General features: G+C 34.3%; 1 protein-coding gene across 1 annotated transcript in view; it reads left to right on the top strand.

Moving 5' to 3' along the window:
• kek5 (leucine-rich repeat, immunoglobulin-like domain-containing kekkon 5 protein) overlaps positions 1 to 27950 on the top strand; it is a 185917-nt gene that overhangs the window by 120372 nt on the left and 37595 nt on the right. Inside the window, exon 2 of the mRNA XM_089711378.1 lies at positions 15233 to 15269. The gene's annotated coding sequence lies outside the window, so the exon portion shown is untranslated. The remainder of the gene's footprint in view (positions 1 to 15232; positions 15270 to 27950) is intronic.

The raw sequence follows: 27950 nt of genomic DNA on the forward strand, positions 1-27950 counted from the left end.
TTTAATACCTGTTTCGTTCAGAAAAATATAAAACTTCCGTTGAACCGAAAAAAATATTAGAGAAAACTGATGTTTAATAACCTACTCTTTACAAATTACAATTGGCTATATAATCCGATTTGGTTCGAGTTATATTCCTATGGAAATAAATTGATAAACAAAGAACAGAAAATATCGTTTTACACGTGTTTCTCCATCATATTTTCCATGGAAAAGTTATACGAATGTTTCGTAAAAGAATATTACCCCGGAACTGTGAGTATATGAAGCCATTTCTGCCCACTTTATAAGACCTTTCTCGATATTCTGGTAATAGGAAATATTGGTAATAGAGACTTATAGGGTAGTGACTAGTGGTAGGTTTGTAGAGGCAGGTTTGTAGAGGCAGGTTTGAAGTAGAACTACTTATTAATACGTAGATAGAATTTAATTCATGGATTAACTTAAAAAAATGGACATTGAAATGTGTTTAAAAATTTTATATTATTTTAGCCTAATATTATTTATTTATAATAGTTGACAAACCGACAAACAATTATGGCGATACTACAAATTCATTAAACTCATGAATTGTGCGTTTGCTATGTAAGGAATAAGGTGTATTTGTTATCTTCTTTTCGTAAAATTTCTAATATTATACTTGAAAGTTGAACATAATATCAAAAAAATACTCAACACGAACGAAAATACGTTTTAACTCCAACACGTGGACAAATCATTATTTCGAATGTGTTTGCTAGTTAAAAAGGAAACTTAACCTAAGTTAAATCCAGCTATGCATTAGCAACGCTCCACATTTGCAAGTGTACAAGTGTATAGTACACTAACAAGACGTAAGCAGTAAGCACTAAGTCGTAACAAGTACGCTTAACTTAAAATCGGCGAAATGGCTTCTTGCTTACGCACTGTGCGGGGTATATGCCTTGCAACTGTAATTCTTGCAACATATATTATTGTTAAATGTTAGGTATGAATGTATGTTTTGTTTATTACTGAATTCAATAACAGTTTTATTTGCTGGCGGCCATGTCACTGAGCCGTATAGAAAATAAATAAATGGAAATTTATTTCATAACCGTTCATGAATTTAGTCGCGAGATCGAATCAAGAGTTAATACAATTTTGAAACGAATTTCTGTCCTGCGAAATAAAACCACCAGTCGAATTTACATTTCAATACTATAAAAACAAAAATTATTATTTAAAAATTGCCTGCACAGTGCGTATTGACCAGACCGTATAGGCGTATTTCCAAACTATACATAGCCAGAACGCAACCATAGGAAACTGCTCGTGTATACTTTGTAATGCTGTTTTTAAGTTTGTTATTACAATATATACACGAATTTTGCGTACTGATCGTGTATACTTTGTAACGCGGATGCTTGCTTCTTCGTTCCAAACTATACACGATCAGTACGCAAAATATGTACATATAACTAAATATAGGTAGCTACTACCTACACCACTTACGCTTGAGCGATATAATAAATATATAGGCAATCAAAGACTTGTACAGCTATATCTATCTACTTTTATTCTTCTTGATTGATTCAGTAAAATATGGAATAAAAATATTATTAGGTAAGCTTAGAAAATAAATAGATAACAGATATAAGGGTTAACCTAACCTGTTCGTGTTTTTTTTAACTACATAAAAATAGGAGCCCCGCGAAGCGGGGCTCCGTCGCCTCGCAACCGTCTTTTTCTGGACTTATTAGGTTCTTACATTTTAGCACTATTATCAATAATTTTAAGTCGTGCAGTATAGTCGGGAACGAAGACACAAGCATCCTCGATACAAAAAATATACGATTAGTACGCAACATTATATACACAATACACATGCATTTTAATAATAGATTTCAAAACAGCAATACAATAATATAAACGCGAGCAATGGAAAGACGCCGCGCTTACTCCGAAACATACACGATAAGTGTGCATGCGTACTGGCGCTGTATATTTTGGAGCGCTATTCTTACTTACTTCACTACAAAGTATATGCGAGTATTTGCGTACTGCTGTTGTATAGATTGGATGAACTTTATAAAAAAGTTATTTCCAAACTATACGTGATTAGTTTCACACCGTTGCGTACTGGCCTTGTATAGTTTGGAAAGACGCACCGTATAGATGACGAGTCAGACTTTAGTACACCCGCAAAGGCTTACAGTCGTTTAACTTTCGGTGTACTTTCTGACGATACGACTCGTCTGACCTTGCTTTCTTACTGTAAGGACACATCTGCGAAGGTTTAATATTAATTACTTAATTCTTGTCGTTATATTATGGAATAATGTTAATGTTAAAGGTTAATGTAAGTATACAGTATTTTTTGAATGATGAAATTAAAATTTTTGTAGAAAAGGGTAAATAAATTGTACATAAAAAAATCATTATTGCATGTAAGGTAGATTGCAGATCTAGTACATAAATGTATTATTAATGGAAATATTAATCCATCAGTCCCCGGAATCACAGACACAATAGAAAATCTATTGTGTCGTGGCCCGATCGTTATTTATTACCACTTTGCAAGATTAGTCTCTTATCGACGATCTTCAATCTTTAGGTTTCAAATAATTAAGCATACCAAATTAATTTATATAAGATTTTGGTTATTCTTCTATTAGATATTTGTGAACAAATCGAAAATTTTTAAAATGGCATGAACCGAGCAGCTGTTCCTATGAAAGAAAAACAAACGTCATCTATCAACAAACATTTACACCTAGTCGTAAGAATACTAGTTATAATTTGATTTATTTGCAAGTAGTTGCACTTGTGTGCACTAATGTTTATTTGTTTTAACTATATAAACAGCCTTGTTCCCAGTACTAATATCTTCCGTACACACGATATATCGTGAAGTTCGCACGAGCGCAGGTGTGGCCCCACCCCACTGTTTATTTGAACCAAGTAATTTGCATAACTGATTCCATTGATATTAAAGTTAAAGATAACTCGGTTTAAATGTAAAACGCTCAGCTGATGGTCTGTTTGATCTTTTTAATATTGAAGTTTTTGATTGTGTATTTATATTTTGTGGGGGCTGGTAGTTTGGGCTGTTTGGTTTAAAGGTTACTGATGAGATTAAAATTCGTTAGTTGATGAGCTTGTTCTATCATGCGGTTTTGCTTGTTCTTTAATGTTACAAACTGGCAGTATGAACCTGTGAAACTAAGAACTGTGAACTATGAAACTAAGCTTTTCGTAACATTACTTTACGTCACAAAGGGCTCAAAAGTTTTACAAGAATTTCGCTCTAGAAACAACTTATGATAATTCAGAAAATGTTAGTAACATTCTATCAGAAAACTCGTCCAATCACACACCGGAAGGAAGTTAGCGCGGAAAGTTTATTTTTTTTAATTATTAATATCTCAAAAAATTGCTCCTTAAATGCTCCATCAGAATCTGTAATTGCTCCACTTCTATAATTATTAGTTTATTTATAATTAATTTTTAAAAAAATCCAAATACTGAAAACTTGATTTCCCTATAGAATGAAAAATATTCACTTTTCATAAAAAATTTTTTTGCAAAAAAATTGCTCCCGATTTGCTCTATCAATTACAAAAAAAATTATTTAATTTTGATAATTTTTACAATAGTTGACTGAAAAACTATGTTTACATAGTAAACTACTGCGCTGTGACGTCATCAATTATTGCTGTTGCGACGCATAAGGGCCATATTTACATGTATCAGCACTGCAGCGATATCTGTAGACCTTAATGTTTATGTTTTCTTATTTATATTATTTACTAGATTTCTGCCCGCCGCTTCGCCCGCGTTTTCAAAGGAAAACCCGCATAGTTCCCGCAAACGATAGCAACTTGACACCGAAAGATGAAACAAGCGACTGAAACACAAATTAATTAAAAATTACTTGAAGTTTTATTAATACGAATAAACGTAATATGCGAGTTTAGGGATGGGTAGGGAAATGTTTATAAACATACCTATGATAAGAATGATTTTAAATACATAATAATATCTGTTTCTTTCAACTTTTGCTAGATGAAACTCAATAATTAATTTATGTAATAAGTAAAATTTTTATGTAAAACCTATTGTCAAAAATAATTCTTTATATAATTATAAAGAATTATTAATTATACTCTAGTGAAAAATTTTCAGGTGATTATATAAAAGTAGGGCTCAATTTTTTTCGCGAAGCCTACTTCTAAATAATTACCACTCTTCAATAATTTAAAACTCCTTGACTGAATCCCTTCACACCCTGAAATAAAAAGTGCATATTAATTTTTCTTATAGTAAACAGAAATTCAAATTCAATTATTAATACCAATTCAATACTTTGATGATGATTGACAGTAGAAATATTTATTAATTGTTCATATTATTGAATATTATTGAACATCGACGGAGCATGCTCTGAATCTATGCCTATTAGCGCTGGTGTTCCACAAGGCTGTGTGTTGTCGCCTACGTTGTTCCTTCTGCATTTCAATGATATGTTGCGAATACGTAGCATTCATTGTTATGCGGACGACAGCACTGGTGACACGCATTATGCCGGCCAAGCAAAAACCTCTCTGGAACTAACAAACCAGCATCGAAACGAGCTTGTGTCGAACATTGAGCATACACTCGAGGAAATTTCTGCGTGGGGCCAATCCAACCTTGTCGACTTCAACCCAGGGAAGACACAGGTCTGTGCATTTACAACCAAGAAAAGTCCCTTTGTCGTACCACTTACCTTCCAGAACAGTCCCCTGACTATCAAACCAAGCATCAGCATTCTCGGCGTTGAGATTACGTCTGACGTGCAGTTCCGTGGATTCTTGGAGGACAAAGCCAAGATTGCTTCGAAGAAGTTAGGGGTGCTCGCCAGAGCGAGACGGTACTTCACACCCGCTCACCTATTGCAACTTTATAAGGCTCAAGTCCGGCCCCATATGGAGTACTGCTCGCACCTCTGGGCCGGAGCACCCCAATACCTGCTCCTACCACTAGACCGCGTTCAGCGTCGAGCAATCCGCATCATTGACGACACCGAGATTGCCAAATCGCTTGATGCTTTGTCGCTGCGGAGAGACGTCTCCTCTCTCTGTGTCTTTTACAAAATTTATAATGGGGAATGTTCTGAGGAACTCATTAACTTGATTCCAGCCGCCGATTTCCACAACCGCACATCGCGTCACAAGCTAAAGTATCATCCTCACCATCTGGATGCCTGGCGCTCTACCACAGTGCGATTCTCCCGTAATTTTTTGCCTAGAACAACATCGTTGTGGAATAAATTACCATCTGAGGTGTTTCCAAGCGTCTATGACAAAGAAACCTTCAAAAAAAGGGCATACAAGTTTCTTAAAGGCCGGCAACACATTCGCGGTGCCCCTGACAACGCGAATGCCTATGGGCGGCGGGCATCACTTTCCATCAGGTGACCCGCCTGCTCGCTTGCCCGCTTAAGTATAAAAAAAAAAAAAAAATAGTACTTACACTTGTTATTCAATTGTTGACTCAATCACTATCCATACTAATATTATAAATGCGAAAGTAACTCTGTCTGTCTGTCTGTTACTCAATCACGCCTAAACTACTGAACCAATTTTCATGAAATTTGGTATGGAGATATTTTGATACCCGAGAAAGGACATAGGCTATCTCGAGAAAATGACGCAATCCCGGAAATCCCACGGGAACGGGAACTATGAGGGCTTTTCTTTGACTGCGCGGGCGAAGCCGCGGGCGGAAATCTAGTATAAATAAGAAAACATAAACATTAAGGTCTTAATAGATATCGCTGCAGTGCTGATACGTGTAAATACCTATAATGACCCTTATGCGTCGCAACGACAATAATTGATGACGTCACAGCGCAGTAGTTTACTATGCAAACATAGTTTTTCAGTTAATTATTGTAAAAATTATCAATATTAAATAATTTTTTTTTTGTAATTGATAGAGCAAATCGGGAGCAATTTTTTTGCAAAAAAATTTTCTATGAAAAGTGAATATTTTTCATTCTATAGGGAAATCAAGTTTTCAGTATTTGGATTTTTTTTTAAATTTATTATAAATAAACTAATAATTATAGAAGTGGAGCAATTACAGATTCTGATGGAGCATTTAAGGAGCAATTTTTTGAGATATTAATAATTAAAAAAAATAAACTTTCCGCGCTAACTTCCTTCCGGTCAATCACACATGTCAAAAGTTTCTATAAGATTCATATCACGTTCAAAATATTATGTTAACGTTATGATCTGACAATAACACCTTATTTGTTAAGTCTTTGGACTTGTACAACAAATATAACCTAGGTCCGTCCTAGGTCCAAAGGTCATAGCGTCTGTCACATTAATTACAGTTTTCAGAGGCTAGCCGAAAAAGAAATAAAACTTAGTTACCGGTTATGAATAATTTAAACGACGGTTCTCGATAGATTAAAAGCTATTTTGTGTAGCTTTGGGAAGAGGACTGAGGAAAGAATGATTTAATACAAGTTAATGCACACGGCTTCGTCCGATTTTAACTGGTGCTTTATTTAACTTTCATTTTAATTTAATCAAATGGAGTAAAACAACATTAACGTTAGCATATAGTAGGTTCATATAGCATCATCTCTGATTTATTAGTCTTTAAAAATAGTCTCGTCTGTTTGAAGATAAAACAAATTTAACTTTAATGGCTCTATGTGCATGGCATTAAATAAACGTTTTCTTACTTTCTTTCAAATTAATCTGAGTTATGTTTGTAGGTATTTGTATGAATTCTCTAATAGGGAGATACATGTATTTTGAATAGGATAATTTATTTTAATTTATTTAATACTAGCTTACCGCCCGCGGCTTCGCCCGCTTTGTCTAAAGCCTAATCCATACTAATATTATAAATGCGAAAGTAACTCTGTCTGTCTGTCTGTTACTCAATCACGCCTTAACTACTGAACCAATTTGCATGAAATTTGGTATAGAGATATTTTGATACCCGAGAAAGGACATAGGATAGGTTTTATCCCGGAAATCCTACGGGAACGGGTTTTTCTTTGAAAACGCGGGCGAAGCCGCGGGCGGAAAGCTAGTAAATTATATACTAAAACCTTCCTCTTGAATTACTCTATCTATTAACAAACACCGCATTTAAAGCTGTTGCGTAGTTTTAAAGATTTAAGCATACATAGGGACATAGGGACAGAGAAAGCGACTTTGTTTTATACTATGTAGTGATTTTATTTAACATGTAAAAAATATGCACTGCATACATGAAATAATTCAAAGGTTATTTTAAACAAACATTTCCAAAACTGGCAGAATTATTATTCCCTAAAAACATTCCATGATTCCTCGTGTAGGTAAACAGAAAACATACAAAAAAATATTTTGATTTTCTAGTAAAGTAAACACGAATAATTAACCAGATTGCTTCGATAAAAGCAATTTTGTGTAAGTTATATAATATGGTTGGAGAGTACTTTAGCGTGTATGCTAATTTTAGTTAGACTCGACGCGCGACATCGTTTGCACTTTGTGTTTATTTTCTGCTATATAAGTACCTGCAGTTCCTGTAGATACTGCAGGTGCGTAAATGGTATTGAAGAAGGTTTGACGATTGGAGCAATAATTGTATTGGTGTGTAAAATGTAGTTTGATAATCTATTGTTAATTAAAAATAGTCTGTTTGTATATGTATAGCGTGTTCCAAACTTTTATAATCTGTGACGGATGGGAAACGCCACGTGTTGATTGGCTGTCACGCTATACAATATAATGAATGCGAGAGCACGCGTGTCTGTCTGTCCAGACGTGGCGTTTACAAGATTATTCATATAGATATTATTATAGATAAGATGGAGTGTGTGTTTGTATGTCAATTATGTCATGTATTTGCTTGTGAATGTATTCGATGGCAAAGTCTATTATTATTTATTAAGTATGTACGAGCAAGCACGTCCAAAGTGCAACAAGGCGCTTTGCTTGCAAATTGTATCCAACATTTTACACTTTATATTAAATTAAAATCAGTTCATCGTCGACGGTCATTAAGAGTACCTCGCGTGACTCATCCATCCATTATATAGTTATTATATTCAGTTTAATACAAGTTTTAATAGTTCAATAACTCTTTTATTTCTTATTATATTAATTAATCATACACACGTACGGGATAGGCCCGTACATTCTGGTCCTTCGAGCTATCGTAAAGCGGGACCCTTGTACGTTCGCGTGTGTGGTTCCTGTGCACCTGCAATACAGTGCATTATAGACAAGTGACTCTCTACTATATACTGTTCTAGCAAGTGAATAGTTGGTAGTAGAGTCCTAATATTACATCAACAACAATGTCTTCGGTCGCTGATATACAAGCCAACCAGCAGCAGCTGGCAGCGGCCATAGAAAATATTTATACTAATTTCAAGAAAGATGGCCCAAGCAGGAGAACACTCCAGTACATTAAGAAGAGATTGGACCTCCTGGAAAGCTATTGGTTCGAATATGAGGCGAACTTCACGAGGCTATCAAGTAAGGAGATAGATGGACACACTCGTGAGGCAATAAAAAAGGATCTGGAGAGAATAAGGGAAAGGTATGGTGCTATTAAGTCGCACTTACAGAGCTGTGAGGTTATAGGTGGGGACAAACCGCAATCCCCGCTCAATCCTCCCACGTTCGAATTCAATAAACCAGACACTCAAGAGAATCCACAACCGAGCGGCAGCAAGGCTGCTCTTCATGAAAGAAAGACCGTAGAGATGTTAAGAAGGCAACAAATTAATTTTAAGGCTTTCCACCGGACGGTGGGAAGCATTGATTTGGACCCTATACAAGAGCGATGGGAACTGGAGGATCTGCTCAGCACGGCCCAGTCCCGCTGGGCGGCGATCGACTCGCTGCACTGGGAGCTGGACCTGGTGCTGGACGGGTCCAACGACGAATATGACCGTGCTTTCTCGGCTTATGAGAGGAAGTACGTGGCTATCAAGAAGGCCATTAATAAGAAAATTTGGGAAGCGGCGCATATGGCGAATTCCACGCCACAGCTGGAGATTCCTACGTTTAGTGGAGACTACAACAATTGGGTTTCTTTCAAGGATTTGTTCACCGAGACAATCCACAACAATAATTCAATATCGGACGCTCAGAAGATGCAACATCTTAAAACAAAAGTAAGAGGTGAAGCTGAGAGGCTGATACAACATTTAACTGTAAGTTCAGATAATTATATAGTCTGCTGGGACATTCTAAACCAGAGATACAATAATAAAAGGCTTATTTTTCAATCGCATATGAATGCATTAATAAGTTTACCTGTAATGCAACAACGGTCAGTCGCTCTAATTAAACGTATGCATGACACTGCACAAGAGTGTCTTAATGCGATCAAAAATTTAGGGGTAGATATTAGTTCGTGGGATCCTATAATTGTATATTTATTAAGTCAAAAATTAGATACCGCGTCCTTTACTGATTATATGGAATCGGTAGAAAACCCACGAGATTTACCATCCCTTAAGGAATATTTAAAGTATTTAGAAGTTAAATTTATTTCATTAGAATCGTCACATAGGAAACAAGATAACCCTATGCAAAAAAATATCGTTAGCAATAAGAATCAATATATTAGTCCGCAGTATAATAAGCCTAATTATCATAAAACGTTGTTAAGTAGTAGTAAAATAACTTCGCCAGTTCTTAATAATAAAGGCAATTTAAGTTTAAAATTTAGGTGTTCATTGTGTAGGAGTAATGATCACGGAATATATTATTGTCAAAAATTTCTAGAAATGCCACCTAGTGATAGGCTTAAAACAATTACTAAATTAAATTTATGTACAAGTTGTTTATTTAATCATAATGGCAATCAATGCAAATCAAATAAAGTTTGTCGCGAGTGCAATATGGCCCATAATCGCCTTTTACATGAGGCGTTTGCGCAATCGCAATACACGCGCGCGGAACTCGGTCACAGCGGTGAGGTCTTGAGCGTGCGCGGGGGCAACTCAGCAAATGCAGCGGTCGATGCCACCGCTGAAAAACAGCTCCCACGTAACTCGCACGTGTCAATTCAGGAGGACACCAACGAAGTCCTACTCCCCACTACAATGTTAAGAGTGCAAGCCATGAATGGTTCTTACTGTATCCTTAGAGCTCTACTAGATCAAGGTTCGCAAACTAGTATTATTACCGAGCACGCAGCACAGGCTCTGAAAATCCCTAGGCAGCGGTGTAAGGGGGTAATTTCGGGAGTCGGCGATAAGGAAAGCAATAGTAAGGGTATGGTCACATTAAAGTGTTCATCTTTAGTCAGCGATTTTTCCTTTGAAACCGACGCGTTAATTATGAAACAACTTATTAAAAACTTGCCTAGTTGTACTTTTGAAAAACCAAACTGGTCATACCTAGATCATATTACCCTAGCGGACCCTGAGTTCTATAAAAGTCGCCCCGTAGATATTTTATTAGGTGCAGATATATATTCTATTGTTATTATGGATGGAATATGTAAAGTAAACTCGACCTTACCGACTGCTCAACAGACGCAGCTCGGTTGGATTTTGAGTGGCAATACAAAAACGTTTCAATGCAACGTAGTTTTACATAACTTCGAGGCGATACAAAATTTTTGGGAAATTGAAGATATTTCCGAAAAATCCGATTTATCTTTAGAAGATAACAAGTGTATAGAGTTTTACAAGGCAACTACAAAAAGGCGGGAAGACGGGCGATATGAGGTCAAGTTACCGTTGTTACCCGACTACAAGGAAAAATTAGGCAATTCAAAATCAAAAGCAATTGCTCAATTTTATAATTTAGAACGGAAACTCGAATATAATAAAATTATTAAGAATGATTATGTGCAATTCATTGATGAATATTTGTCGCTCGGACATATGACACCCGCGACCGATGACCGTAGCACATACCTTAGGTGTTATTTACCTCATCATTGTGTCACCCGAAGCGATTCAACGACAACTAAGTTACGCGTTGTATTTAATGCTTCGAGTAAAACTTTATCAGGCTCTAGTTTAAATGATGTTATGTATAGGGGGCCGAATCTCCAACAAGATTTATTTAGCCTCGTTATTAAGTGGAGGCAATTTAAATATGCATTTACGGCCGATATAGAAAAAATGTTTAGACAAATATGGATTAACCCTGAAGATCAGAATTTACAAATGATTTTATGGAGGGATAGTCCAAATAAAAACTTACTTGAGTATCACTTGGCTACTATATCATACGGTACGAAAGCGGCTCCGTTCCTTGCCATGATGACACTCAAACAATTAGCGCATGACGAAAGGTCGAACTTTCAAGATAGTTTAGCGCCTAGCGTCCTTGAGGAATCATTTTACATGGATGACCTCATTCATGGGACCCACTCACTTCAGGCAGCCAAGCAGCTACAAACAGATATGATTAATCTGTTGAAGAAGGGCGGTTTCCACTTAAGAAAATGGAAATCAAACTCGCCTGAACTACTTAAGCACGTTGATGTAACTATACAGCATCAAGACTGCTTTGATTTCAAGCAAGTGGAGTCAACAAAGACCTTAGGTCTTGGGTGGGATCCGCAAAACGATAATTTTATATTTCAGTCTAAGTTAAATACGTGTACAAAGCTTACGAAAAGATCTCTATTGTCGGAGATATCTAAGATCTTCGACCCATTAGGTTGGCTTTCTCCCCTCACAACAAAGCTTAAGATATTGTTTCAAGATGTTTGGAGAGAAAACTTAGCATGGGATCAGCTCGTACCACAACACATCACTGAAAAATGGTGTAAGATAAAACAAGATATCGACACCATCAGCCAGTTTCAAGTACCAAGGTGGCTGCAAACTCAAGAGAATGATCTGATAGAACTGCATGGCTTTTGTGACGCAAGCACGAAAGCTTACGGCTCTGTTGTATATTGTAAGATAACGTGTAATAATAATTCGTCAGTTGTTCTAGTGGCGGGAAAAACAAAATTAGTACCGCTAAGCAAAAAATGCTCACTGCCCCGCTTAGAATTATGTGGTGCAGTTTTATTATCTAAATTAATGGCAAAAATTAAAAAATGCCTCGTCAACTACAACATCACCGTCTACGGGTGGGTTGACTCAATGGTAGTACTAGGCTGGCTTAACGGGCAGGTCGACAGATGGAAGCCGTTCGTCGCAAATCGAGTGAAACAAGTCACAGATTCGATGTCGGCTGACTGTTGGCGATATGTCGCGTCTAAAGAAAACCCAGCTGACTGCGCTAGTCGAGGTCTTACGGCTTCTCAGCTACGAGAACATAGCTTATGGTGGTTAGGGCCTGCCTGGCTACCTACCTATATACCTGATAAGCAAAATAAACAAATTTATAGCACAAATCAAGACTTGAAAGCTATTAAACAAGTTAATATTGTTATAAGCGGAAGCGAAATTATTAAGCAAATTATTGAAAAGCAAAGCTCACTATCTAAAGCTGTTAGAATATTGGCGTGGATATTAAGGTTCACTGCTAAAGCTAAAAAGCAAGATTATTTAAGCATTATAGAATTAAATAGAGCTAGGAATTTAATTATTAAAAATTGTCAGATAGAAAGCTTTTCACAAGAAATACATAGTTTAAAATTAGGAAAAGCTATTAGTAAGCAGAGCAAATTATTTAGTTTAAATCCCATATTGGATGAAAACGACATCTTACGTGTCGGTGGTAGGCTTAGACATGCGAACATCGATGCCGAGATGAAGCATCCTGCCATCATCCCCTGTAACACGAGATTAGCAGAACTCATCATCGATCAAGCGCATGAGCTCACTTTCCATGGGGGTGCGCGATTAACAACTTCGATCATTCGTCGTAAATACTGGCTTATAGGCGGCAATAATGCTACAAAAAAGCGGCTACGCATGTGCGTTAAGTGTAGGAGGCATAATCCCGACCTTCAACAACAGATAATGGGAGATTTGCCCTCCGCGCGCACAAACCCTTCGCGCCCATTCTTTCACTGTGGTGTCGATTATACCGGACACGTAAACGTGAAATGCAGCAAGGGCCGTGGTATTAAGACCACAAAGGGATATATATCAGTATTCGTGTGTATGGCAACTAAGGCCGTACACTTGGAACTCGTCTCTGATTTATCAACATCCGCTTTCCTTGCCGCGTTGCGTAGGATGATCGCTAGAAGAGGCTTACCGGGTCACATATACAGTGATCAAGGAAAAAATTTCATTGGAGCGAATAACGTGTTACAGCAGCAGCTGACCGAGCTCCAAGAAAGTCAAGAATTTAAGTCAGAGATTGTAGATATGGGAATAGAATGGCACCACAATTGCCCGTCTTGGCCATCCGCCGGTGGGCTGTGGGAGGCTGCAGTTAAATCTCTGAAACATCATCTAAAAAGAGTTGTTGGCGAACAAAATCTCACGTTTGAAGAGTTCACTACACTTCTCACTCAATTAGAAGGATGTTTGAACTCGCGCCCGCTCTGTCCTTTAACCGAGGACCCCGATGACTTGAACTTTTTAACTCCATCTCATTTTTTAAGTAGCGGCCCTATTCTAACTTTATATGACACCGAAACAGACCTTAGAACTAGGTGGCATCTCAATCAAAAAATATTTAATGATATATGGAATAAGTGGCGTGAGGAATATTTAACTTTATTAACAGCTCGTAGTAAATGGAGGGAGCCTAAGTCTAATATAAAATTAGGCGATATTGTCATCATTAAGGATGACAATCTCCCGCCGGGGAAGTGGGCCTTAGGTCGCGTAGTAGAGCTGCACCCCGGCAGCGACGGCTATGTAAGAGTCGTGACGCTTAAAACCAAAAATGGTTTCATGAAACGGCCCGTTGTTAAGTTATGTAGGTTACCCGTAAATGAAAACGTAAATCAAATCCCTAGTACGGATATAAACAATTAACAAACTTATTAATTAAACCCATGCGAAAATATAAAACGTTTAGTTTTGCATCCGTTGCAATTTCTTTATCATTATTTTGTATTATGATAGCTGTAGGTTTTATAATATAAGTAAATTACCTTAACTTAGTAACAATAGTATTTATTTTAATCGCATTAAATACATGCAAATAATTAGAGACGATTGGTGGTTAGTTGGATATTACAATACTCAACCCTAATTAGAAGGCAATAAGGCCATGGAAAAATATATGAAGTACCCAGATAAGATTTGTGGAAGAATACAATCGCGATCATATTGCTACGGAGTCATGTTGCACGGCACGAGGCGAGCGAATAATAGCCTGTTAATGACTCAATGTAAACAATAACATAACATTAAACATACACAATAAAACATCTTCTACAAATGATACCTATCGTAAGCATAACATCAAGATTAAGATTAAGATCAAAGAAATATTCAATATATGAAAATACCGAACCAATAGCTGATCCAATCAAGTAATACTACGCTGCGATACATATATTATTTCCTATCCTGGACTCGGCGGAGCAATAATATTTGCAAGCGGTTAGCGGTTCCAGTGCAGCAGCAGGCGCGCGGCCCTGGGGCGGCCTGGCCCACCCGTCCACAGTGAAAGTGCAGTGTAGTGTAAACAAATTGAATGTTCTAGTGTTATAGTGTGTACCTAATGGTGAAACAGAACACCTAGGTTTAGTGTTCCCGTAGAATATTTGATCTGTATAAGTTATAGTTTAAGAAATAATTATGTAATTACTAATCATTGGGTTCACTATAATTATGAAAAAATTGTTATCACCTTGTATCATGGGGTCACCTCATCTCATACTAACCCTCATCTTTCCCGCCCGGGAATATGTACGAGCAAGCACGTCCAAAGTGCAACAAGGCGCTTTGCTTGCAAATTGTATCCAACATTTTACACTTTATATTAAATTAAAATCAGTTCATCGTCGACGGTCATTAAGAGTACCTCGCGTGACTCATCCATCCATTATATAGTTATTATATTCAGTTAATTACAAGTTTCTTATATTTTAATAATTCTTTTATTTTACATTTATTAATCATACACACGTACGGGATAGGCCCGTACAAAGTAATAACAGTAAAAAATATTTATTAATAGGTAAAATTGCCATTTACAGTGTAGGCTATATATTGTGTATTATGTTGTATTTTTCATGTTTTTTTTCATTATTATTATCTATACGACGCAGGACTTCTTATAACTTTAAGTTAAAACAGCTTATTTTATTTTATCAATATTTAACGAATCATAAAATGAAGGCATCGATGCTTAATTGTATTTTTCTTTTTCAGATGAAAAGCAGATGTAAAAATACTTGGATATATTGAGGTAAGTCAATATTTTAATTATTTATTAACTTGCAAATTACATAGGTATTAAAAACTCTCTTGATAATACTATTATTTCTACGAAGTTTGTAATGAAAATAGTAGAACCTAGATTTAGATACTAGACCTAATTAGTTGGTACTTGTAAATATTAGCGTGTTTTCATACAACACTATTGTGGTAAAGCTCATATATAAAGCAATTATATTCAACAGACAGACAGAAATGTGGATTCGTCCGGATTTAATTTATTCAGCGCTATCTATGAAGCATTTCAGCGGTATGTTCGTTTATAATATATTTGTGTATTGCAAGTTATAAGCGATTTGATTTGATTAAATAAGTTTAATAAGTGCCGGTGCCGTGTGTGAATCGCCTAAATCACATACATATTCCTTAAAATTAAATAAACATAACTTTTACTGATATATCTAGATTCAAAATTTATCCAGAAGATTTTTTAACTGTAACACGCAAAAACTAGTGAACTGATTTCATTTGTATGTACAAAGTTTTGTGTGTAGATAGATTTTTCCTGAGATAAATAACCCTACTTTCGAGCAAGGTATAAGTGAATTAAATAATCTAAAAGCATTAATAAGAAAACTGCAATGGTCAATTCGACTTAAGAACGTACGTATATAAAAAATCGTTTTTCTTTATCCCTTTAATATAGTAGGAAATAGTGAGAAATATTAAATAAACTTTTAGCTTAGGTCTTGTACCAAACACCTAGAAACATTAATCATGGTTAAGGCGCGCATCTTGAAGGAATGATTAACTCCGAAATGTAATGCTTATTACGTATTTATAGTTTAAATTCATAAAACATGCTTAATACGGGTTAAAATTACAATATGTAAAATTACGATCAATAAATTATCTCGTAAATTTTTAAACGCTTGTCATATATTATTTAGAATTTGTTTACATTAAAGAATGGATTTATTCCTTTTTTTTTTAAATGCAACTTTAGGCGTGCAGAGAGTAAACTTTCAAGGTCGCGCCATGGTAATACCGTCACGTCATGGATTAAGACGTCTGTTTTGGTAATCTTGCCAAAGAAACTTTATTTCTGACTCATGTGCTCGGCACACAAGCTCTTTTTTTGTTCTATTCTTTGTATTTATTATTTCTATATTTTAAGGTGTTTTTATTTAACTTAAGTAGCATTGTAATCAGTCTCTTACAACATGATATTATAAATTTTGAGTCCATAGAAATAGAACTCTCAAATTGGTTCCCAAATAATCTCCATCACACTTGACTAGTCGCAGAAATTCCTAAATTACAACATGAAGACAGAATACATTAAAATATCAACCAGTCAAAACAGAAGCCGTAACAATACTCGGATTTGTGTAAGCCATTGTTATATATTGTTGGTTAAAATATATTTCCACCCTTCCTATTCCTAGATCGGGATTTATTAAACCTAAGGATTTAGATTTATAAAACATGATGTGAATATCAATAGTTTAAGTCAGTCTTTTAATTTTGATAAGCCATCAATAAGAGCAAAAGTGGTAATTTCTAAACATATAAATTCTTAGCTGTCCCAGCTAGAATGTTTGAGCAGCTGTCTTATCATTTAGGGGGATGAAAAATAAATGTAATCAAATTCTCAGACCAACCCGATATGCACACAAAATTTCATGAGAATGAGTCAAGTCGTTTCGGAGGAGTAGGGCAACTAGCACTGTGACACGAGATTTTTATATACCTATTAGATTAAAGAAAACCTATGAAGAGTCGAGTAAATTATGATACCTACATCACTGTTTCATATAAATTATGTGTTAATATTCGCATTTCACTCTAGGCTTTGATATTTAAATAAATGTTAATGTATATCTGTCTGTTATGCTGTCATGATGCAAGCTAGTCTGCAAAATCCAACTGTCAGAATTAAATAGCACTTATTCACTCACGCAACTTTGTCTGCCATTAAAATTAATATTTTTTTCTCTTATATGTGCCTATTTTTTATTTTACTGATGATCTGTACAGCATTAGTCGTAGTGGTGTTATATGGCATATATAAAAATATACAGCCTACACAAATGTTTAATCAATTCGACAGTTGTTTTCGAGATCAGCGCAAAAAGACATGGGTACAAAAAAGAGCGACGTGCCGAACACACGAGCCAGAAGTGAAACTTCTTTAGCAAGATTCAAAGATATCAAAATCGTCACGTGACGGTATCGCCATGACTCGACCTTGAAATTTTACTACATGTGTATCAAAATAAAACAAAGTGCCTATAGATAAATCAGATCAAATATTGATGTTAAAAAATAACTTTAGTGTTTCCTGTCGGTTTTCTTACCCATTGTATCAACGCAGAAAATAAGTATACAATAAAAACATTTCCTAACATAAAATAATAATATATGTACGATCCTTGGAAAAGCGGTATTCGCCGTTCTCTAAACACACTGACAAACATACAATGTTTATTTTTTAAACGAAAACAAGCTTCTGAATTGTTTGAAGATTATCTTTCTTCTACACTAATATTATAAAGAGGAAAACTTTGTTTGTTTGATTGTAATGAATAGGTTCATAAACTACTGGACCGATTTTGATGAAATTTGGCACAGATAATCTTTAGACCCTGAGAAAGAACATAGGCTACCTTTTATTGCAAAATATGTACCACGGGCGAAGCCGGGGCGGACCGCTAGTATAATATATTTTATGTATTAAGTAGTTTTTTTCAAAGTTACGAGTTTGTAAATATTAGCTTTAGTCAGATGAAGTTTTGTGTTTTTATTGAAAGTTCGTTAAAGCTGTTCAGATTTGATAGTTGTTCAGAATTAAATAAAACATCATCTGATGTTATTAAAAAAATGTTAAATAATAAAAATGTGTAGTTTAGTAAGGCCTTCAAATATAATTTCGTTTTTATATTGGAAATTCGTAGAAATCGAGGGTAAGTTTACAAAAATTATGTATCAACAAAAAGTCAATTTCTTTAGTACTTGTAAGGTATAATATTGTTTATTTTATTTGTACTATAGAGAAGAAAATCCCAGACGCAAAAATAGAAAAAAAATTGTATTTCAAAGGCAAATTGTATGATAACCCTAACTTTAAGATTCTACGTATGTACTAGCTATTCCTACATATTAGAGCTCGTAGACTCGCCTTATAGACTAAGAGTCAACAAACAACTTGTTATTTAAAAACATATTTTATCAAAGAAACAGAATGTTTTAATTAAACACAAATAGCATACGAAATATGAATACAAAAAGCAAAGAAATTAGAGAAAATGTTAATTAAAGAAACGAAAGTTAAGGTTCGCTGAGAAGGTTGTATCGTTCCGGTCATAAAGACAAAATATCTTATATTTTTTACCTTGGAATGAATGCAATTACAATTTTCCGTGTACATATTTAATTAATAAGTTTTGTTGTTTTATTTAGTTCATTTCTGATATACAATAACCACATCCAAGCATTTTAATTACGAATCATTTATAATTAATACACATTTATATACTTTGTGTAATTTGAGAAATGTTTTTATCCATAGGTATTATGTGTGTTAAATAAGAAACTTTTCAGTCTGCCCTTGAATATATTTGTTGTTTATTGCTCACCAAGTTTGATAAATCAAAATAATGTCAAGGTTTGAAGGTAAAACTCAGAAATAAAAGAGTTAAATCTATTCAATTTATCCGTCATATAAAGCTGACAGACTGACATTGACGACATTAGTGTCACAGTTATACAATATTATCTTATGTATAGAAATATGAAGTACCTAGGTAATTTTTTTAAGTGACGTATTTACTAGAAAAGTAGAAATAGAATAGATATCAATTGGAGGGCGGAGGCACATGCATAAATTTTTCACTACTTAAATTCCCTCAAGGAATGATTATTATAAGTTTAAAAAGATGACGATAGGTCACCAACACAACATTCGATCCTCAAAAACGGCACACTAACGCACACACGATTATAGGTACCTACCCCTTAAGACTAAGATGGCACGATTCAAGTATCGTGAATGAAAAGAGACAACTGAAGTCAATTTTGGCTCTTTATCCACGTAAGTATGTGAAATATTCTCGTGTCACAATATTAGGTACACCTCCGATCACATCTGAGAATCGGCCATGTAGACTCGATTTTGATCCACTCGCGGACAGATTTAATTCAAACTTTGTACACTTATCAAGGATTGGTGACAATACAATAATTTCATGGGTTTATCTTATTAGGGGCTGATTTTTCAATCCTAGGTTAAAACTTATTCGTCGAATAATGTATAAAACTACCATTTTAAAAACATATTCTAATTGCCCGCATTTGACAGTTTACGTGATATTTTAATATTATCGTGTAATACTTTATTGGACGGATAAGTTTTATCCAAACATTGAAAAATCGGCCCTAAAGCTAGTTGTTAGGCAATCTAAAAAGTTATTGGAATTTCTTTAAGTCTGGGATCTGGAATTATGTTTATAACGAGGCCACTGTTACTTGGAATTTTAGGTCTACGGAATTTTGGATGAATTATTTTACGTAGGCATTCTTCTAGAATTCCATTGTTGATATAACTTCCATATTTGCTGAATTTTTAACTTTGATTGCAAGTAAAGATTTAAATATAAAATGCAATATTTTGTTACTAAGCTTCTGTGCTAAATTAATTATTAACCGAATAAGTCATAAATTGATAATTTTCACGGAAAAATGTTGATAAGGAAATCTTAGAGAATTAAATAATACCAATTTAGCATGCAATAGTCTGCAGCATAATATCACATCAAATATACTATTATATTGTGTTTGTTACAATTGAAATAATTTACAGCATCTCTTGCGCTATGTTTATGCAAACGACCTGGAATTGTCTGCCAATTTATACGTGGGTGTGCGTATTTGAATAAACTTCGATAATACACCAATTTCATTATATCGGAACTCCCGGCCTAATAACGAGTATTATGTCTGTGTATATACGTATATGTTATGTACACTTTTGTGTTATGAAGAAATTGATTTGTTTGGAGATTGATAGACGACGTAGAAGAATAAATGCTAGTCTGTGTGTTTATTGTTTCAGTGGTGGCTCAGTGGTTAAAAGGAAGTTGATGTTAATGCATCTCTTTTCTCTAAAAAAAGTTTTAGTTAGTTTTTGGTATTTAGGTAAAACCACCGGTAGGTACTTTAAAGACAAGAAAGTCTGCTTCGCGAAGCTGCTCCGTAGGGATCTAATCCAAAGCCGTGAAGTTGTATTTCAAGCGAGTCTGAAGAAAGCATCATCCTTATAATGTCAGACATTATAAACAAAAAGTGCGTCCAAAAATAAAATATCTTCTGTGAAAAGCATTCATCGGCTGTCCAAATTTCCTTTATTGCGGAAACATTCTAAGCATCCTACGGGGAAGATTGCCGGAGTCATTAAAAACCAAATAAGTAATTAAAAATTAATGAATTTGAAGGTGGCTCTGTTTTTATTTTCAATTTCGCCCTCGAGAACTTTCTGGGAAATTATTTAACGACTTCGAATGGGCGGTTTTAATTGTTGTTTTTTAACCGTTAATTTTTGATGGGTGATAACTTGGAGGTTGATGTTTTGAAGGAGGAAGGGACAATTACTGGGTCTATGTATATATTTCTTGCTAGCTTTGCCGCGCGGTTTCACCCACGAACGATAACGCGGGTAAAATATTTCTATAGCTCATGTGTTATTCTGATGTATAGCCTCTATAACAGTTTCAACTGAATCCGTTCAGTAGTTATTTTTTTTCTAAAAGAATAACAAACAAATATAATCCATTCCAACAAATTTGCTTATTAGTAGGACGTAAATAAATTAAAGTTATTCGACGTTTCCCACCAAAAAACATAAATGTAAAAACGGGAGCCAAGTTCAATCGTCGACTTAAGTGCCGAAAAAAGAATTGAGACCTAAATGTGTGCCAAGTTCTGTAGACAGTCCAGAAATTTATTTAGAAGGATGTATTAAATTCTTAGGTGAACTGAAAACTCAATTGTTTTATTTTCCCTTATAGAACAACGTTTATTCCAAAATGTGACTTTTTTATTTGAACATTAGAATTATTTTCACAAAGCAAACAACTAATGACCTATTGAACCCCATAATTTGACCAGGCTAGTTTTACCTACTATTTATATATATATATATATATTTATCTTCTCAAATTGATATTATTGAACGTTATTTGTGAGGTTCTAAAAACTAGCCAAGTCACATTATAGTGTAGTGATATTATTCCTATTTGTGGCATCTATAGAATTGTTCGCTTTTGGTTAGTATTGTTCACATGAACAAAGTCGAGAGGAGAGTACTATCGAGATATCCAAATATATCAATAACTAGGTACCTTTTGAAGGCAGAAAGCTGAATACGGAGCATTGTAAACTGTAAAGGAATAATGTTGGTATGATTTTACCAAAGCTACAATACCCAAGTTAAAGGTATAAATATCAAGTTGATAACTTAAAATGAATACAGATATACAAGGATTAAAGTTTAAGCTAGTAACGCACAGGTGCTGCTAGTGCCAACTTAGTTGTTGCAAGTACTTATTATACTGTAAATTTTGTCGATTCAAGTTAAAGCTTGGTAAAGTTTAAATTGGAACTGTGGTCGTGCTTTGGTTTTCGTGTGCGCGGACTGAGAATCGAACCTAGGAATGTTTAATAATTTACTTTTTTTAACGTCAAGAAAATATCTAATTAAAAAAATATATTACTTTGCTTAAGTGTCAAGACAGGGATTAGGTATTTATTTCTTAACTAGCTTTGCGCCCGCGTCTACGTTTGCGTATTTCATAACATGCTTTCATATTGCTTGACAGACAGTGCATATTATATGGCTTATGTCACTCTTCTAGTTTAGTAATTATCAAAAAGATCTTTTCCTTATTGCCAGAGTTTCGATTTCAGTCTAGGTATATGTAGCTATTTAAATGTCATCAAAATTGATTCAGTGATTTCGGCGTGAAAGCGTTTCAGACGTACGAAGGCCTTCGTGTCTATAGAAGAAACATCCATCTATTACAAAAAAAAAAACATTTTCTATCAGAGGGATTGGAATCTGACGCAGTATCTAAGTAACACGTCAAAGGGTAATAATGTTTCCTCTTCATAAAAAGTAATTATAATAAAAAATAACTTCACATGTGTGTCATTACCGGGATAACATGAATGGGAATTACGTCATACGACTTCATTAGTGTTAATTGAAACATGCCTTAGTAAAGGCGCGCGTTCACTGGGTGACAGGAGGCGAACCCAAAAATTAACTAAGAATAGAATTTAACGATATTTTGTTGTTGGAGATTGTGTAACATAATATTATTAACTAGCTTTCCGCCCGCGGCTTCGCCCGCTTTGTCTAAAACATAATAAATTATATACTAAAACCTTCCTCTTGAATCACTCTATCTATTAAAAAAACCGCATTAAAATCCGTTGCGTAGTTTTAAAGATTTAAGCATACATAGGGACAGAGAAAGCGACTTTGTTTTATACTATGTAGTGATAGAGAGAGGATAGCGGAAATTCGGCATAAGGTTGTTAATCCTGAAATGAGAAAAACGGTTTGGCATATTTGTCTCATATTTAAACTTTGAATCAAAAGTAATAAACGTAGAATTCCAATTACATAATTTTATGAGATAACTCATATGCGAGATTACAAAATCTCGCATATTTTCCACTTTAACTGTTCTTTTGATAAAGAGGCGTTGTATTTTATTTAAATAATATGTTTCTAGATGTTTTTAAATGCATTTTCTTGTGTAGATTCTAATCCAAAATGATTTCTACCAAATTTCTCCAGGCTATCTACGACAGTTTGTTACACCAACGTCTTAAGATCTCTCTTTTCTAAAATCAATTAGATCTTATTAATAATAGAGAGATAATGCACACTCACCATTATAATTTGATTGTATTATTTATACGGGTCAGTTGAGGCCGGTGCATTAGTGCACACTCTCACTTGTTCATAATGGACGATATATTCACAATATGGGATGAACTTTATGGATAGACTCGTTATGTGATTCGGTTTATGAGTTCTAATTAGTGCAATAAATATTGCATTTATATTTTTTTTAATGCAAATGGTGTGTCGTGGGTTCGATCAGTGAAAGTACACGAAATATATGAGTACCAATGGTTTAATTTTTTAATATTTAGGATAGATTTTCTAATGATAGAAAGAGGGTAGATATGGGAGAGGAGATAGGTATGAATAAGTAGATATGCGTACACTGGATGAGATTTAAAACAAATGTTCTATTTATTTATTATTGTGGGTTATAATTTAACTAATGGAATAGAATTAATATAGATTCGTGGAATAAAAATCACACATTATTTTTTCATATAAATAAATAAAATATAGTTCTAATGTACACGCAGCTTTAAATCCCATTGTGTTTATTTATAAAGAGCAGTTCAATGGATCGAGGAGTGCATTAGCATTAGGTTTATAATGGCCAGTAATATTGCTTCATAGTGCTTCGAGATAGTGGAATTTTGTATTGAGATAAAATTAGAATGTTTGTCTGTTTGTGTTGTAGTTCTAGATTTGAGAATTTTTGAATTTCATTCATAATTAATAGGATTATTCTTCAGTTTGTATTAGGACAAGCTAGGTAAAATAAAAGTCTTACTTCTTTCAGTATAATATGTAGAAGTTATCCTACTAAAATTATAAACGTGATATTTTGTATTTGTATGTATGAGTGATGTTATTTATCTTTTATCTTTTACGCACACACAGGTAATAAAATATTAGACAATTGGCTGGATTTATTAGTGAAGTCGCAGGATTAAGTTAGGGGTGCATAAAAAACATCGCACTTGCAATATACTAGACTAGTTTTATATACCAATTGTCTATTGCCTATTAAAATATTTTTAACTAAAGCCTCACTAATCTGATAGTAGTGTTATATAGCAGTTGCCTCATGAAGCATTTTGAACTCGCTCTGGCCAGCACAGCTGATAGCGTGATATATCTATAACAGCCCAAGTATCACGTATATGACTGTGTTTTATTTAGCAGTTGTTCTTATTTCTATTGAAGTATTTTGAACTAAAGTATCATACTGGTGCTATATAGCAGTTTCCCTTAGCCTTTCGCAGCATTTTGACCTAGCTTTGTCCAGCACATTGATACGAGCTAACGGCCATTCGGCTTAAGTTATAAAACGTGATAAGAGCCCGGTGGCGAGTCGAGATAATGCAGTTACGACGAAAGATCCGCTATTGAGTGCTTTTCAGCTATGTCGTTCCGTTATCGACTGTTTGAGATATATGAGAGTTGTTTCCGAGATTTTTTTAAATATTTAAAGTGAAAACTATACTTATAATTAATATAGGTATAGGTTTCTTGTACCAAATTTCGTACAGATAGATCTATTTTTTACAAACTTTCCTTAAAATATTAGTAGGCGTAAAAGCGGAGATATTTATCTATACTAATATTATAAAGCTGAAGAGTTTGTTTGTTTGAACGCGCTAATCTCAGGAACTACTGGTCCGATTTGAAAAATTCTTTCGGCTTTAGATAGCCCATTTATCGAGGAAGGCTATAGGTATAGGCTATAATATATCATCACGCTATGACAACAGGAGCGGAGCAAACTATGGATTGTAGCAACAAACAAAATGTAATGAGAACATAAGGACTAAAAAAACTATACAAGAATGAATGATGATGCTGATTTGACACACTTTCCGTTGGGCTCTCGGACGTAACGGTCGTTTTGGTTGTGTTAATTATTATTTTTAGTCGATTATTATTTTATTGTTGAAGGTAGACATATAAAATCATTTTGTAAGGGATAAAACTTTCTTCGTTGAATTTAAAATCCCTAAGAAAAGTTATACAATTAATTCGCTAGAATATTTCGTGTTGGATCAATATTATTTAAGCGTTTTCATTTTATTTAGTTTACGCTCAAACAAACGCGTTTTAGTGAGAATTTTTAGTTTAGTTTTAGTTTAATTACATTTTCCCATAAAAACTGTAAACTTTTTCGCACATATTGTAATGTTATAGAAAAGAGCGTGTGTGCCGAGCACACGTGTCAGAAGTGAAACTTCTTGGCAAGATTCAAAGATACCAAAATCGTCGCCTCACTCCATGACGTGACGGTATGGCCATGACGCTTAAATTTCAACTTCGAAAAACATGAATGTTTCCTTGATTTAATTAATTTGATAAATAATAATTGTTTTAACTACAAAAGAAAGACCGCTAATGGACTGTACTGTCAACTGTGTTAATTTTTCACAGGCTATTAATCAACTTAATATATCTCTTTGTTGGTATTTTCTTTCTTTTGCTGTTTTGTTTAGTTCATTAATATTTTGAAGGGTTACTCGAAGAGATATTTCTGTGTGTTTGTCCGTCTTTATAAGACATATAAATAAATAAATCTATACTTAATATTCTATAGCTGAAGAGTTTGGTTGTTTGATTAAATGAACGCGCTAATCTCAAGAACTACTAGGTCTGATTTGATAAATTCTTTCGGTGTTGGATAGCCCATTTATCAAGGAAGGTAGGCTATTTATATCATCACGCTAAGACCAACAAGCGGAGCCACGCGGGTGAAACCGCGAAGCGCAGATAAGTCTTAATATAAACGAAATAATCCAGTTTGTTTTATTGAAGGTAGGTATACCTATTATCGCAGCTACGATTATCGTTGGGTCGGGTAAAAAATAAATAAAAATACGTGCAAAATTTAAAAAATAATGACTCGATTTCCGAACATGATACTTTATTAAAAATGTCAAAAGGTTGAAATACAAAACCTCTTGATAATTTATAATTTAACAGAATTTGAAAAGAACCCTTATTTTGGGTTTATTTCCGAACACAATGTACGAAAGATTTGATCGGTAAAGATAATAATTAATAATACATGTGAGATATGCTTTGAAGAGCTTTAATTAATAAATTGTATGGAAATAATTATTGTAAATAATATTCGCGGGCGGAAGCTAGTTATCTATAAGTTACTATATAACTTATAGATAACTAGCTTCCGCCCGCGGCTTCGCCCGCGTGGTGTTTTGATAAAATGTAGCCTATGTTCTTTCTCAGGGTCTAAAGATTGTCTGTGCCAAATTTCATCAAAATCGGTTGAGAGGTTTAAGCGGGAAAGCGTTACAGACAGACAGACAGAGTTAATTACAAATATTTTGCAAGTAAATTTTTTCATCTGAAATATTTTATTTCCGACACAATTTGGTTTTTACTATAGCTCATCGACAGTGTATTTGCATATTAAGGGCTTGGTCTAGTAGTGCAAACAATTGCATCCTGTCATCCTATATGTAAATAATACAAATGTACTAAGGGAAAGTTGCTCCACTTAATTTTTAAAAATTAAATCATTCGTATGCATAATTTAATATTCGTAATAAGTACCAAAAATGACAATTTGAAACAATTTTCGTGAAAATTACACCGGGTGATTTTTTTTTATCAGTACACAAAATTTGCGAATACTTTCTATTGATATCTTCAACTTCATGTTTATATAACTGATCAACTTTTACAAAGAAATTTGGACGAAATATAAAAAAAATAAGCTTTCCATACAAAATGCAGAACTCAATACATTTTTTTCGACCTAAGTTTCTTAGTGAAAGTTGTTCAGTTTAACTAATAAAACGGATAAACAAATTTTGTATATAATAAAAAAAATGTAATGTTTGTGTTAAATGAAAACAAAAGATATTTATTTCTGACTAGCTTCCGCCCGCGACTCCGTCCGCGCGGATGTCAGTCTTCGCGTCTTCTACAGATTTATTATATTATGTGTAATATATAGATTTATATTGATAAACCTAATAAATCTATTGCTAGCATTCTTATGCTTTATCGGTTGCACTGGATTTATCTCTTTTTTTTTCAATCGCTTGAATGATATAGGATGGGTCCTTGATGGGCATCGAATGCTGAAGTCTCGAATCAATCAATTCTGACAGTAGGCAATTTATGTAAAATCTTGATAATGGTCCATCATATTATTTTGCTTCACTCCAGTCCAAACAGCAAATAAGCAGACTTCTGCTTCTGCAACGTTTAGTTGTCTCTGAATTTAGAAAAAATAGTCATGATTCTTATCTATGACAAAAGTGTTATTTTTTGCATTGTATTTCAAATATTAATTTTTTTTTAACCGCATCTTCCGCATTCATGTCTTTTGCCGGAATTGGACATTTAACTTCTACTAGTCCCATTTTCCCTTTTTGATATGGGAGTGTATAAAGTAAATTTTTTAGATATTTCTCGTTATACTTTTAAAAAGTTATTATTGTCATTTTGCTCATTAGGTAAAGTAATTTCGATATCAGTTTTAAGTTTTTTGATACCTGCAATAATAACGTCATAATCGCCTGCACATACTTATCGATTACACCCTGTATACAATCCACCATCCACATTCATAATGTTTTCCTGTCCTCCTCTCCTTTACGCTGTTCACCGATACATTTGAAATGAGTAAATCTGCTACCACTGAAGGATGTTTCATTGTGATCAGCAAATTTTCACCACTGTTGTCGATTATTTGTTTTTCATTTTTTTGACAACATTTCATTTTTTATAAGGCCATGAAAGAAAAAAACCGTTTCTTTATTTTGCTATTGCGATTACAGA

The sequence above is a fragment of the Colias philodice genome, chromosome 26 (genome assembly GCF_061535455.1).
Source record: "Colias philodice isolate Cphi_HAF_F1 chromosome 26, ilColPhil1 Martin Lab GWU primary, whole genome shotgun sequence".
NCBI lineage: Eukaryota > Metazoa > Arthropoda > Insecta > Lepidoptera > Pieridae > Colias > Colias philodice.